The sequence below is a fragment of the Phascolarctos cinereus genome, unplaced genomic scaffold (assembly GCF_003287225.1).
Source record: "Phascolarctos cinereus isolate Bilbo 61053 unplaced genomic scaffold, phaCin_HiC Scaffold_9;HRSCAF=440, whole genome shotgun sequence".
Taxonomy (NCBI): Eukaryota; Metazoa; Chordata; class Mammalia; order Diprotodontia; family Phascolarctidae; genus Phascolarctos; species Phascolarctos cinereus.
In genome coordinates, this window is record NW_027556402.1 from 105,906,054 (window position 1) to 105,920,182 (window position 14,129).

The 14,129-nt window shown below is 39.4% G+C and overlaps 1 protein-coding gene across 1 annotated transcript in view; it reads left to right on the forward strand.

The window, feature by feature from the left end:
* The window catches only part of SH3D19 (SH3 domain containing 19), a 214,462-nt gene that overhangs the window by 143,461 nt on the left and 56,872 nt on the right, over window positions 1-14,129 (forward strand). The window lies entirely within an intron of this gene.

A 14,129-nucleotide genomic window follows, 5' to 3' on the forward strand; every position in this document is an offset into this window, starting at 1 on the left:
AGGGAGAGGGAAAGAGATCAGAAAGGGAGAGGAGGGAGAGAAAGAATTGATTGATGAAACAAAATAAAGACATGACAGGAAAGGTGGTTGAGGGGAGGGATGAAGACATGGGGAAGGTGCTAAATTCTGTTTTAGACATGAGCCTGAGATGATGGAAAGAAATGATGAAAGAGGTGCATTTCAAGTGAATTGAATTAATTTGACAGCCTGGACTAGACTTAATACATTTAAGTCCAAATTGCCAAAATTATATCTGTATGTATGTGGGGGGGCATTATTTGGTTGGGTGTTTTGGGGCAGAGGGGAGAATCTAGGTCTGTAATTTCATCAGTGCCCTACTCGCTCCCTAATATAGATCAGCAATCGCTCTGTGACTTTTAGTTTTAGCTTAGTGTCCACTTACTTAACATGCCACGCTGGGGTAGGTACATAATTTGTTTGTAGGTGAAGATATGAATATGCGTGTGTATATGTATAATGTATGTGTGTGTGTGTATGTGTGTGTGTGTATGCATACACATGCTGGTATGTGTTAGAGGCAGCAGATATACACAGGTCTGGAGGAAGGTAACATAGTATAGTGGAGAGGACACCAACCTTGGAATCAGGAAGACTTGGGTTTTAGTTCTGACTCTTACATGTAACAATTATTAGGATCTTTGGCAGGTCACTTAATTACATAATACCCCAGACAGTTCTTTGAGGCTGTAAATTACAGATGAGCTGCTGATCTGTTTTGATGAATGAAGCTTCCATGTTGGAAGTTCCCTAGACAGGTAAAATCATAGGTAGAGACTTTTTAAAAAGTTTTTGAAGGAAAAGCTACAAAATGAGGCATTTGACCCCTAAAACATATTCTTGTGCAAAAGAAATCTACCTATGTCCAAAAGGAGGTTTACCTTTTTATTACATGTTATTCAAATTGTTCAGATTAGGCAAACCAGTGCATTCATCTGTTCTCCTTTACACAGAGAATGCAAAGCTTGTTCACATTCAGTTCCATTAAATTCATCAAGTATTGAGAGCTAGGGAAACAAAAGACAAAAAGTGAAACCTGTCTTTAACTGTAGCTTACGTTCTAGTGGAGGAAACAGTCTGCACACAGATGAGTATACAGTGCAATAGTAATAACAAGGAGCTGACATTTATAGAGTGCCTTAACATTTGAAAAATGCTTTAGATAATTCACTCATTTATTTCTCACAATGACCCTGTGAAATAGGTTCTCTCACTAAACTGAGGCTTTGAGAAATTAAGTGACTTCTGTAAGGTTACATGGCTATATGTGTCTGTGGTAGTATTAGAAACAAGGTCTTGGTCGTTCAGTCATTTCAGTTGTGTGTGATTCTTTGTGACCTCATTTTGGGGATTTTCTTGGCAAGGATACTAGAGTGGTTTGCCATGTACTTCTCCAGCTCATTTGACAGATGAGGAAACTGAGGCAAACAGGATTACATGACTTGCCCAGGATCACACAGCTAGTAAGTGTCTGAGTTCAGGTTTGAATTCATGAAGCTGAGTCTTCCTGATTCCAAGCCCAGCGCTCTATCCACTGTGCCACCTCACTACTCATGATACAAGGTCTTCTTGACTTCAAATTCAGGGCTCTATCCACCATGCCGCCTGCCTCCACATGTATAGTTTATGTGTGTATGTGTATGTTAGTGTATTGTTTATTCATATATTAATTATCTACGTATTCATAAATTTCTTTATCAACACATATAGATTCAATATGAAGCGACTTCATTGGGAGGAGAGTGTTAACAACTGGGGATTTGGAGAGTTCTTGTGTAGAGAGTGGCGCCTTCACTATCCATCAATTCCCCTGGTTTGAATGATTATTTTTATACTGACAATTTTCAAATCTATTTATCCAGCCCAAACCTCTCTCCTGACCCTCCAGCCTCATGTCTCTAAGTGCCTGTCAGACATCTCAAATTTGATCTCCTGTAGATATCTTAAATCTGACATGTCTAAAACTGAACTCAATTATATTCTCCCCTAAACCCTTCCCATTCCAAGCCTCCCTATTACTGTCCAGGGTACCCCCACTCTTCCAGTTTCACAACCTCTATGTCATCCTTGACTCCACACTCTCACTCCCCACATCCAATCTGTCGCCAAGGCCTGTAGATTTTATCTTCATAGCATCTCTCTCACATAGGCTCCCTTCTCTCCTCTGACCGCCGTCACTACAGTACAGGCCTCATCATCTCATGCCCAGACTACCACAATAACCTGCTGGTTGGTCTGTCTACCTCATGTCTCTCCCCATTCTACTCCATCAATAGCTGTCACTCCATTCAACTGTCAAATTAATCTTCCTAAAGCACAGATCTGACCAGGTAAACCCTTTATTCAGTAGACTCTACTTCAGGATCAAATATGAAATCCTCTTTTTGACATTCAAAGCCCTTCTTTCCAATCTTCTTACACTCTGCTCTTCCCCCCACCCCATGTTCTTTGATCCATGATACTGGTCTCCTTGCTCTTCCTCAAACAAGGCATTCCATCTCCGTTGTTACTTCCTTATGCTTGGACTACTCTCTCTCCTCCTCACCACCTCATGGCCTGACTTTTTTTTTTGGGGGGGGGACTAGGCAATGCGGTTAAGTGACTTGCCCAGGGTCACACAGCTAGTAAGTGTTATGTGTCTGAGGCCGGATTTGAACTCAGGTCCTCCTGACTCCAGGGCTGGTGCTCTATCCACTGCACCACTTAGCTGCCCCTCATGGCCTGACTTTTTAAAGTTCCTGCTAAAATCCTATCTTCTACAAGAAGCCTTTCTTGGTCTCCCTTTATACTAGTGCCTTGATTATAAGTTATCTATAATTTGTTATTAATTTATTCTAGATTATCTATAATTTATCATGTATATCTTGTGCTCATACATAATTGTTTGCATATTGTCTGTGTCATTAGACTGTTAATTCCCTGAGAGCAAGGACTATCCTTTATCTTTCTTTGTACTGCTAGTACAAAGCATAGTGCCTGGCACATAGTAGGCACTTAATCAATGTTTATTAATTGATCAAAAAGTCACATGCACAAAATTTGGTTAGGTTAAATATCGGAGACCTAATCTTTTTTTTAATGATGTATTGATGATTATTTTTATCATAACAAATAAGTACATTAAAATAAAACAAACCAAGGAATTGGTCATGTCATAAAACGTATGTCTCATTCTACACCTCAGTCTACCTCCTCTCTGCCAAGAGATTAATTGTCACCAATAATCTTCCCTGAATAGTCTAAGATTTTTTAAGGTAAAAGGCAGATGATATGGATTTTGAGCCTAGAGAAAGAATAATTACATTACACAGAGGCAGAAGATGTCATCCTTTATGTATGATAAGGAGGAAATTGTGACAGTCTAAGATGTTTTAATCACATTTATCTGTGATTTATTAAACAAAATGCTGCTATGGGGAGCCCTGATAAGCTTCTTTTTCCTACTGTTTATATGTTGACTTTTTTGAAGGAAGTCTCCAAAGGGTGTTATTTTGAGGCCACGTAAGCCTAATGGTATACTCAAACACCTGCTATCAGTCTTTTATAAATAACAACATTTATCCAAGACAGCACAGGCTTCCTGATTTCACAACCACATTCTCCATGTTGTAGTTGTTCATTATTTTTGTACCAGCCGCCAAATATTTATTAAATCTCCACTGTACACATGACATTGTAACTAATTACATTAGAATATAAAAAGACACAATCCTTGCCCTGGGAAAATAGCTCAGCACTAAAGACAACACCAGGAAAACAAATGTCCCCGTGGAAACAACAGTACTTAAGAAAATACATTGTGATGATTTATTTTCTTTGGGATTCTTTTTGGATGGTTCAAGTTCCGTCTGGGGCAGGAGGACACAATGGTATTAGAGAGCCTGAGTCCCAGTATTTAGAGATAAAATCTAGTCCAGTGCCTTTATTTTACAGATGAGAAAACTGAAGCCCAGAGAGAAAATGTGAAATGCCCAGGATCACACAAGTTATTTTGTTAGTGATACAGGTTAGGTTAGATCAGATCTTTCACAGTCTTTGAAGGAGCCCAGGGAAGAAAGTTGTCCTTTTTGGTGGAGCATGCTGATTCAGCAGGGGAAGAAGAAAGAGGAGATGAGGACTTCTATAATTTTGGAGGCTTTCTTTAGTATTATCATTGTTGTTCAGTCATTTCAGTTGTGTCTGACTCCATTTCCTTCTCCAGATCATTTGACAGATAAGGAACTGAGGCAAATAGGGTTAAGTGACTTGCTCAGGGTCACACAGCTAGTAAATGTCTGAGGCCAGATTTGAACTCAGGAAGACTGATCTTCCAGACTCCAGGCCTAGTGCTCTATCCATTGCACTGCCTAGCCACTTCAGTGCCCTAACCAACTCTCTTATGACTTTAAATTTCAGAATAGCTACTAATCTGCATAAATAGAAGGATATTCTACACTGAGAAATCCTTACATTGATTAAATTACTGGTCTGGCCCTATATGAAATTAAAATAAAAATGAAATAATCTTCCCACAGAAAACTAAATAGTAGGCTTTGGTCATGCAAGGGGTTGAGAGGTGACCTGAAGCCCATTCTTGTCTCTAGTACCTTCCTTCCTCATCACTTGACCACAGTAATTTCTCCCATTCCTGAGGACGTACTGACTCCACAGTTGCTTCTTCAAGAAATCCCAATACAGCTTTCATCCAAATAATTCCAGTATTTATAGAGGAAGATGTGACTGTCACCATCTACCCATAATATATTTTAGCCTGCTCATTCTTTAACTTCAAATCTTTGTGTTATATGAAAGGAATCTATGCCCGACTTAGTTCTGCAAAATGAATTACTTAGAACATAGAAGGAAATGTGCCTCTGTTTCTATCAGTTCTTGAAACTATGGATCAGTATGGTAGATGGTGTATGGCTTGAAATCCAACTTTGGTGAAATGGTGAAGTGCTGAACTTGAAGTCATAAGATCTGAATTTGAATCTGGTCACTGCTACATTTTCCCTATGTGATTCTAGACAAGTAACATAACTTTTCTGGGCCTCAGTTTCCTCATCTGTAAAATAAGAGGGGCAAACTAGATAACCTCTAATATCCTGTCTAGTTTCAGATTCATGATCCTATGATTAATTTTTATATCTTCACAGCTATAGCCTGTGGTAATGCAATACTTCTAAAAAAAAATGAGCTGGGGAAGAAGGGAAAAAAAAAGATTTCCCAGAAATAAAAAAGAGATTTGGAGACTGCATTGTTTTTCACTGAAATTTCTTGCTGAGGGAAAAAATGGTGATGGATTATCCTTTGAAAATGGCTGAAATTAATCCAAGAGATAATTGGAGATAAATTTCCTTTAGAAAATATATTTCATCGAATCTGCCTCTGTCACTACACATTGAAAGGTCTTTGAAAAGACAAAATGAAATCTAGTATATGTTGAAGGCTGTAGCTGGCTTTAGTTATGACTAAAAAAAAAAATGCCTTTTCTCTTCTCCCGTGCACTCACTGCCTTTAAGCAGGAATAGTATACACTATGCCAGTCTTTGAAGTCTTTGTTTTCTGTCTGAGTCAACGCCCTTTAGGACTGCTTCCATTTCATGTGTCTCCTGATGATTATATCTTCCTGTTTACTTAATCAGAATTATGTTATCTGCCTGTGTTTTTGTAGTACAATCTACAAATATGCATGCCTCTACATATAATTGTCGTCGTTGAGGCGTTTCAGTTATGTCCAACTCTCTGTGACCTCATTTGGGCTTTTCTTGGCAAAGATACTGGAATAGTTTTCCATTTTCTTCTCCGGTTCATTTTTACAGATGAGGAAACTGAGGCAAACGGGGTTAAGTGACTTGCCCAGGCTCACATATCTAGTAAGTGAGCCCAGATTTGAACTCATGAAGATGAGTCTTCCTGATTCCAAGCCCAGTGCTCTATGTACTGTGCCACTTAGCTGCCTTCTTACAGTAACCAAATATACACAGCAATCTAGAGATAACTCAGGGGAGTTGTTGATAGAAGAGCTGTGCCTCAAATAAGAGACTTGAATTTTCCCATATTCTTTCCTTTAAGGACTTGGACTAGAAGGCCAGGTAGGACATTCATGGAATTAACAAACATTTTAGTGTCTATTCTGCAAAGAAATGCAGAATTTAGAGAACACATCACCTTCATGGAAATTACTGTCTAGTAAGCCACAAACACAAATAATTATAGCAGGTGATAAATGCATTAGATAAGTAACAGATTAGCAAGCTCTGGTGGATAGAAGGCTAGCCTCAGAATCAGAAGACCTGAGTTCAAATGCTGACTCTGACACATACTAGATGGGTGACCCTGGACAGGTGACATCCTTAGTGTTCTCAAACTACTCTTTAAGACTGTAAATTGTAGAACAGATGCTAATATACATTGGGAGAGGGAAACAACTCACCGGGAGCTCCTTATACCAGTGAAATAACACTTTGATTCCAATAAAGTATTGTATAGGTGTGAATTAACACTGTGTGAGGTTGAAGGGAAGAAAATCTTTATCAACAGCTGGGATCGGGGAAGGTAATGACATTTAATCTGGCCCTTGAAAAATTGATAGGAAGTCAACAGGTAAAGAAGATGAAGGAGGGGCAGCTAGGTGGCGCAGTGGATTGAGCACCACCCTTGGAGTCAGGAGGACCTGAGTTCAAATGCGGCCTCAGACACATAACACTTACTAGCTGTGTGACCTTGGGCGTCACTTAACCCCAATAGCCTCGTCAAAAAAAAAAAAGAAGAAGAAGATGAAGGAGGAATTTTGGGCTTTGGGAACAGCCATAGCAAAAGCATGGAGATAAGAGGGCTGAGGCATTTTAGGCCAGTTTGGCTAGAGAAGATATACAAATGGCAATAGGCAAATGGGGTGTAAAGCTAACTTGTAGGGCCAATCTATATGTAAAGGACTAAGCAGGCTAGTTCACTCATTCACCATCTACCGACTGGGCGCTCAGTGGAATGGATTGGAAGGAGAGCACAGGCAGGAATAATTTATTAGGCAGCTATCTTTAATCTTAGTAGTAAACCTTAGTAATCAAAGTGATGGCAACCTGTACTAGGAGAAAAGTGGTGACAATAGAGAAGATGGGGTGATTGTGGGAAATGTTACAGAATTAGAATCGACAGGACTTGGTATTCGACTGAGGGGAGAGTCAAGATTTCAAACCTAGGAGAGTGGGTGAATGGTTCCCCTGACAGAAATAGGTAAGTAGAAGTAGGAATAGGTTAAGATGATCAGCTGTTTGAGACATGGTGTTTGAAGAGCTAGTGGAACATCTAGGGAGAAATACCCAATAGAGCGTTTGATATATGGGTCTGGAAAATAGGGAGGTGGATCAGTAGAATAGGTTAAATATGCAAGACACAGTAGTCAATGACTATAGTAATCTATTATTTGATAAACCCAAAGACCCCAGCTTCTGGGAGAAGAACCCACTCTTTGAAAAAAACTGCTGGGAAAACTGGACAAGAGTATGGCAGAAACTAGGCATAGACCCAAATCTCACACCACATACCAAAATAAAGTCAAAATGGGTTCAGGACTTAGATATAAAGGCTGATACCATAAGTAAACCGGGAGAACAAGGAATAGTTTACCTATCAGATCTATGGAGAACAGGAGAATTCATGACCAAACAGGAGACAGAGAACATTATGAAAAGCAAAATGGATACTTTTGATTACATTAAATTGAAAAGGTTTTGCACAAACAAAGCCAATGCAACTAAGATTAGAAGGAAGGTAGAACACTGGGAAAGAATTTTTACAACCAGTCTTTCTGATATATGGGTCTGGAGCCCAAAGAGAATCCAGGCCTAGAAACAGAATTTGGAAGCTATTTGGATAGTGGTGTTAGTTGAAACCAGAGGAGAGAATGAGGATGCCATTTGGAGAGAACCAGGAACATATCTTAGGTTCATAGGATTATAGATTTAGAGCTAAAAAGGGATCTTGGAGATTATCTAGTCAAGTCCAAAAGCATTTGTTAGGCACCTACTGTGTGCCTGTCTGACCCCTTCCTTTTACAGATGAGGAAACTGAGTCCCAGAAAGGTTAAGGGACTTGGCAGGGTAACACAGGAAGAAAGTAGCGAAGCCAGAATCTGAACTCAGGTCCTGTGACACCCAATCCAGCTCCCTTCACACCCCTTCACACACCCTGCGTCACGTTCTTCTTTTACTTGAATTAGATTTTTATGTTTGAGCTGCTAAGTGGGTGTTTTATTGTGTCATTAGACCCTGAATAAGTACCTAATTAGGAAGATGAGAGAAAATGCAATGAGCTCGCAAAGTGATGAGCTCAATGTTTCTATGTCCATATTATGCTGCTTGTAGAATGTGTCCCTTTCCTTTATGAGACAAGATGACTAGGTTCAGACTAATCAAAGAATTTGTGACTTGGTCACCTTGGAGAATTGCTGGTATGGGAACTGCCCAGGCAAATGAGTCAGTTACTTCCTAGATAAGTCTAGGAAATTGCCCTTCCCAAAATCACATAGCTAGTATGTATCAGAAGCAGCATTTGAACCCAGGTCTTCTTGATTCCAAGCCCAGACCTTTCTCTATTCAGTTTCCACAGAGAAAACCTAGACTGCGCTACCAACCCCAGTGGACTGTGTAGCTATGGATGCCACTGGTCCCAAGGGATCAAGGCATGTTACATCTCAAACTGAGAGGGACTTGAGAAGTCAAGGGTTATCAGTTGAGAGTATAGATGAATAAGGACGTGTTTATCACCAATAAAAGAAACAATTTAACACCCGTGATTTTTTTTAATTGGTCAGTAGTACTATGTACACAAGGACCATTTTTCTTATAGATGGAATGAAGTGTTAAAACTTTGCTAGTCATCCATGGATTCAATAAGCATCTAGTGTGTGTGACATACTTGCTAGGTGCTGTATATTTAAAGACAAAACAAAAAGTGTCTTTTGTCCTTAAGGAGCTTACGATGTGCTAGATGCTGGATGAGGCAAGGGAGGACATGAACTCAGAAGCATCTTTCCTTCCTTTCTTTCCTCCTCTATCCTAAATAGAGAAGAGTTAATGAGTTACTCCTAAAGTGATATGGTCTTATTATTCTCAGAAGAAGAGACATGAGGAAAAATTAAAGCCATGAAAACATAGCCAAGATTAGAATATTATTAAAGAAAACCTCATAAAACGGACAATTTAGTATTGGATTCATTTTTTTGTCTGTGGAATGCCTTCCAGGTTAATGTAATGAAGTTGAGAAATATTAGCCGTTTCCTTTCACACCTTTACTAGTCATACAAAGTTGTCAGAACATAAGCATGCATCTTCTGTCATCCACATAGCACAAACCAGCATAATAGGTTAGCAGCCAATTTCTGCCATTAAATAGATCGAAAGGGAGAGAGGGGTGGCACAAACAAAATTAGGGAGGGCGGAACTAATTATGAGATGACAAGAATATCATGAAGACAGATAATGGGGGGAAAACTAGCTTTATCAGCAAAACTTGGCTTAAACTCAGTCATGATGAATAGTTTGGATCTAGGGAGGAAGACAAGCTTGGGTTCAGATTGCAGCTGACATGTTCATGTGAAAGGAAGTGGAAAAGAGTCAAGTCAATAAGCATTTATTAAGTGCTTACTATGTCTAGTAACACATAGTAAGTGCTTAATAAATGCTTATTGCTAAGTGGTGGAGATACAAAGAAAAGAAAAAAAACGCCATCACAGTTCTCATGAGGCTCACATTCTAATGGAGAGAAAACATCGGAATAACTATGTACATATAAGATATACAGAGTAGATGAAATGTGATCGCGGAGAGAAGGCACAAAGAGAATAAACATTTTCAGTAGATGTGGTAAGAAAGGCCAGGGGCTCTCACAGGCTCACATCTAAGACTCTCCTGGAGACCCTTTATAAATTTTTTTCTGGAAGGAAGAATCAGACAATCTGAGTTAAAAACAACTGCAAGGGAACTCTGTGCATGAATACTAGTAGCATGTTAGTAGATTTTGTTCCTTATACAGTTTTGGGGGGGGGGGTTTGGTTTTGGTTTTGGTTTTTTTAGGTAATTGGGGTTAAGTGACTTGCCCAGGGTCACACAGCTAGTAAATGTCAAGTGTTTGGTCTGAGGCCAGATTTGAACTCAGGTCCTCCTGACTTCAGGGCCGGTGCTCTATCCACTGCACCACCTAGCTGCCCGTACAGTTTGTTTTTTAAAATATGCTTCATTGCTGACTTTTGTTTTCACATCACAGTATTTCTGGACATGCTCTTTCTAATTAATGACCCTTCCCTTTTAAAATGAAAAAATAATCAAAACCAACTAATACAATGTCCAGGTCTAACAATATAAACAACCTTCTGTACCTATAAACCCTTACCTCTCTGTGAAAGGCAGGAATTGCATTTCATAATCTGTTCTCTGGGGGTTAGATTGATCGTTACAATTACTCAGTTTCCCTTTTGTGGTCAGTGTTCTTTTTGCTTGTATTGTTATTGTCATTGTTCTGTATACTTCACTCTGCATCAATTCGTACAAATCTTCTCATGTTTCTTTAAATGCCTCATATTTATTTGTTATAGAACAGTTTTACTCCATTGTTTGTTCTCCCATTACCCACTTGATGGACCCTCATTTTGTTTCTAGTTTTGTTTTGGTTTTTTTGGCTGCTGCAAAAAGTGCTGCTATGAATATTTTAGTACTGTTTTGGACCTCTTTAGGGTGTATACCCCGTAGGGACATCTCTGGATCAAAGGCAATAGATATTTTACTGACTTCTCAATTCCATATTGTTTCCTGCAGCTCCTCTACCAGTGTATTAGTGGGTCTGTCTTCCCACATAACCTCCAACATTTACAATTTCTACTTTTCATCATCTTTACTAATTTGATAGGTGTTAGTTGAACCTCAGAGGTGTTTAAATTTGCATTTCTCTTATTGGTGATTTGGAACAATCTTTCAGATAGTTGATATTATATAGTATTTATACTTTTTTTTAATATCAGGTACTCAAACAAATTCTCAGAAATGTTGGCAGAACACTTTACCTCAAAACTTTCCTAAAATAAATTATAATTGCTATAATTAGGAGTTTTTGTTTTAAGAACATGGCATAGAATCAGTCTCAAAGTTAGAAGGGACCTTAAAAGTCTTCCATACCTAGGTGGCACAGTGGTTAGAATCAGGAACACCTGACTTCAGGTCCTGTCTCAGACATTTGCTAGCTATATAATCATAGGCAAGTTGCTTAATTGCTCTGTCTCAGTTTCCACATCTGTAAAATGGGGATAATAATATCACCTACCTCAGGGATGTTGTAAAGATCAAATGAGATAACATGCGAAGTGCTTTGAAAACCTTAAAGTGATATTATATAAAAGCTATTATTATTATTATTATTAGCTGTAATTATCCATTTCAGATGATCTACAAGATACCTTTCATAAAATTATGGGTATAGAGCTGGAAAGGACTCTTTAGAGTCGTCTATTTCAATCCCATTGTTTTGCAAGTGAGGAAACTGAGGTGGAGGATGAAATGCTATGGTCATACAGGTAGTAATTAGCAGAGTTGAGGGTCACACTGAGTCATTCTTCTCCAGTATACTGTACCCATTTTTCTCTCTTGAAACTGAAGTGATGGCATGTGGCATTATTGTGAAGTTGAATTTTTTTTATTAATTTATTTTGATTTATCAACAATCACTTCTATAAGCTTTTGAGTTTAAAATTTTTCTCCCCTCCCTTCCCCACCTCCCTCCCTAAGACAGCTTGCAATCTGATACAGACTATACATATACATTCCTATTAAACATATTTTCACATTAGTGATGTTGTAAGTAAGTGGTAATGGAGCCAGCAGCTCCCTCTAGCCTGAGCACGTCACAAAGCTTTCCCTCTCCTCTCCTTGGCCCCACCCAAGCTTTCTCTGCTCTTACCAGGCTAGAGCCTCTGTACGAACCGATCCCTGGACGGGCAAGTGTCATCATCTCAAACTCTGCTGGAAGACTGCCAGTCAGGATGGATCCATTATTTCCCAAGCCAACCCATTCCACTTTGAGATAGCTCAATAATTAGGAAATTTTTCCTTCCATCGAGCCTAAATCTGCCCCTCTGCAGTCTCCACCCATTGCTCCTAGCTCTGTCCTATGGAGCCAAGCAGGACTAAAAAGTCTAATGCCTTTTCCACAGAACAGCCTTTCAAATAAAGACAGCTATCATGTCCTCCCCCCACCTTCTACCTTGGTCTTCTCTTTTTTAAGCTAATATGTATTCTAATGAAGGAGAAAATATCCAAATAACTAAATATATACAGAGTAGATGGAAAGTAATCTCAGAAAAAAAGCATAAGGAGAATAAACATTTTCAACAAATGTGAAAAGAAATTCAATTCAATTTAATTCATCAAGCATTTATTGTGTTCCAGGCACTAGAGAAAGGTCTGAGCTTGGAGTCCAGAAGCCCTGGGTTCAAATGCTGCTTCTGATATATACTAGCTGTGTGTGATTTTGGAATGGGCAAAAAGTCCCTTCCCTCAAGGAACTTACATTAAACATGGAGGGTGGGGGATGACAAAATGTTTATAGATAGATGAGTACTATATGTATGCAAAGTAAAGCTAGAAGTGAGAAGAATGCTACCACCTGGAGAGATCAAAAAAGGCTTTCTGTCTAACAGCACTTGAGTGGAGGTAGGCATTCCTAGAGGCAGAGCTGGGCTGTGGAATATTAAGCCTCCAGACACCTTGCCTGCTTGTTCACTAGTTCTTATATGAAAAAAAAATCCTGTCTCACGCAAAGAGGTTTGAGATGAACTTTATACAGAGCACTCAGAGCAGGATCTGTGTACCATAAGCATCACGAAAAAATACCAGGGGTACATAGCCTTCCCTACCAAATGAGTATTATTTTCTCCTCCCAGTAATTCTGAGTTTCTGGCCTTGATTGCAGGCTGAGGGGTACCATGCAGACAGGGAAACAGATGTAGCAATCACTTTGCTCAGTGAGCACAGCTGGGGTAGATAATTAAACAGGCCCACTCCCGCCAGGAGGCCCGCAGTGGTGCAACACTGAGACTCATTTGCCTGGCTGGACTTAGATGGGAAATTCATATTAAACATGCTCATTCCTAAAAGATATGTCACATAATAACTGTGCATGGCCTCAGTGCAAATTATTAGAGACCAGCTAAGGGCCCACATGGTAATAAGGTAGGTAACTAAAAACTAACAGGTTTTTAGTTATAAAATCAAGATACTTCTGCCACTACAGTTAGAGTCTTCCAATTTGGGAAAAACAATAGTAAAACCTGCATCCTCACATAATTGCTGAAAGTTTTACCAGCCTTACACACAGAGATTTGAAATCACACTTAACGTGTATATGTATGGGTACCTGTCTAGAAATCCCTATTGCCTTATCGTGGTGGCCTGAATTCCCATATTACTCCTTTGGGTCAATCCTTTGGTTTAGTGGTATCAAGGGCAGCTGTTAAAATGCAAATACTTTCCCAAAGACAGAGTACATGGAGCCATTATCAGTCTTAACATCTTAGCTTGATTTAGTTGCTCCAATCCCAGCTGAGAACATGGCCCTGAAGGAATGGGATGTTGGACAGCTAAGAGTTGAGGGAGGAAGAAGTAGAAGATGAAAGAGATTGAAAATGGGGGCTGCCTACCCTGGTAGGGCTCTGTGCCAGAGACTCTTAGGCAGCATGACGTGATGCAAAAATGGGAAGGCAGAAAGTGTCAAAACAGGGGTAATCAAAGAGAGCTGAAAACAAATTGCATTTATTTTACAATAATGTATAAGATGAAATCTGCTGAGGAGGAAAGATCACCTGTCTTCTCTAATGAAGAGGAGTAATAATTTATATAGTGCCTGAGATGTGCCAGGCACTATGCTAAATACTTAACACATCTCTCTTTTTGATCCTCTTTTGATCCAGGGAGGTAATTGCCATTATTAGTCCTATTTTATAGATGAAGAAACTGAGGCAAACAGACATTAAGTGACTTGCCCAGGGTCATGCAGCTACTGTCTGCAGTCACACTTGAACTCAGGTCTTCTTAATACCAGGCCTAATGCTCTGTGCACTCTGGCGCCACCTAGTTTCTCCAATA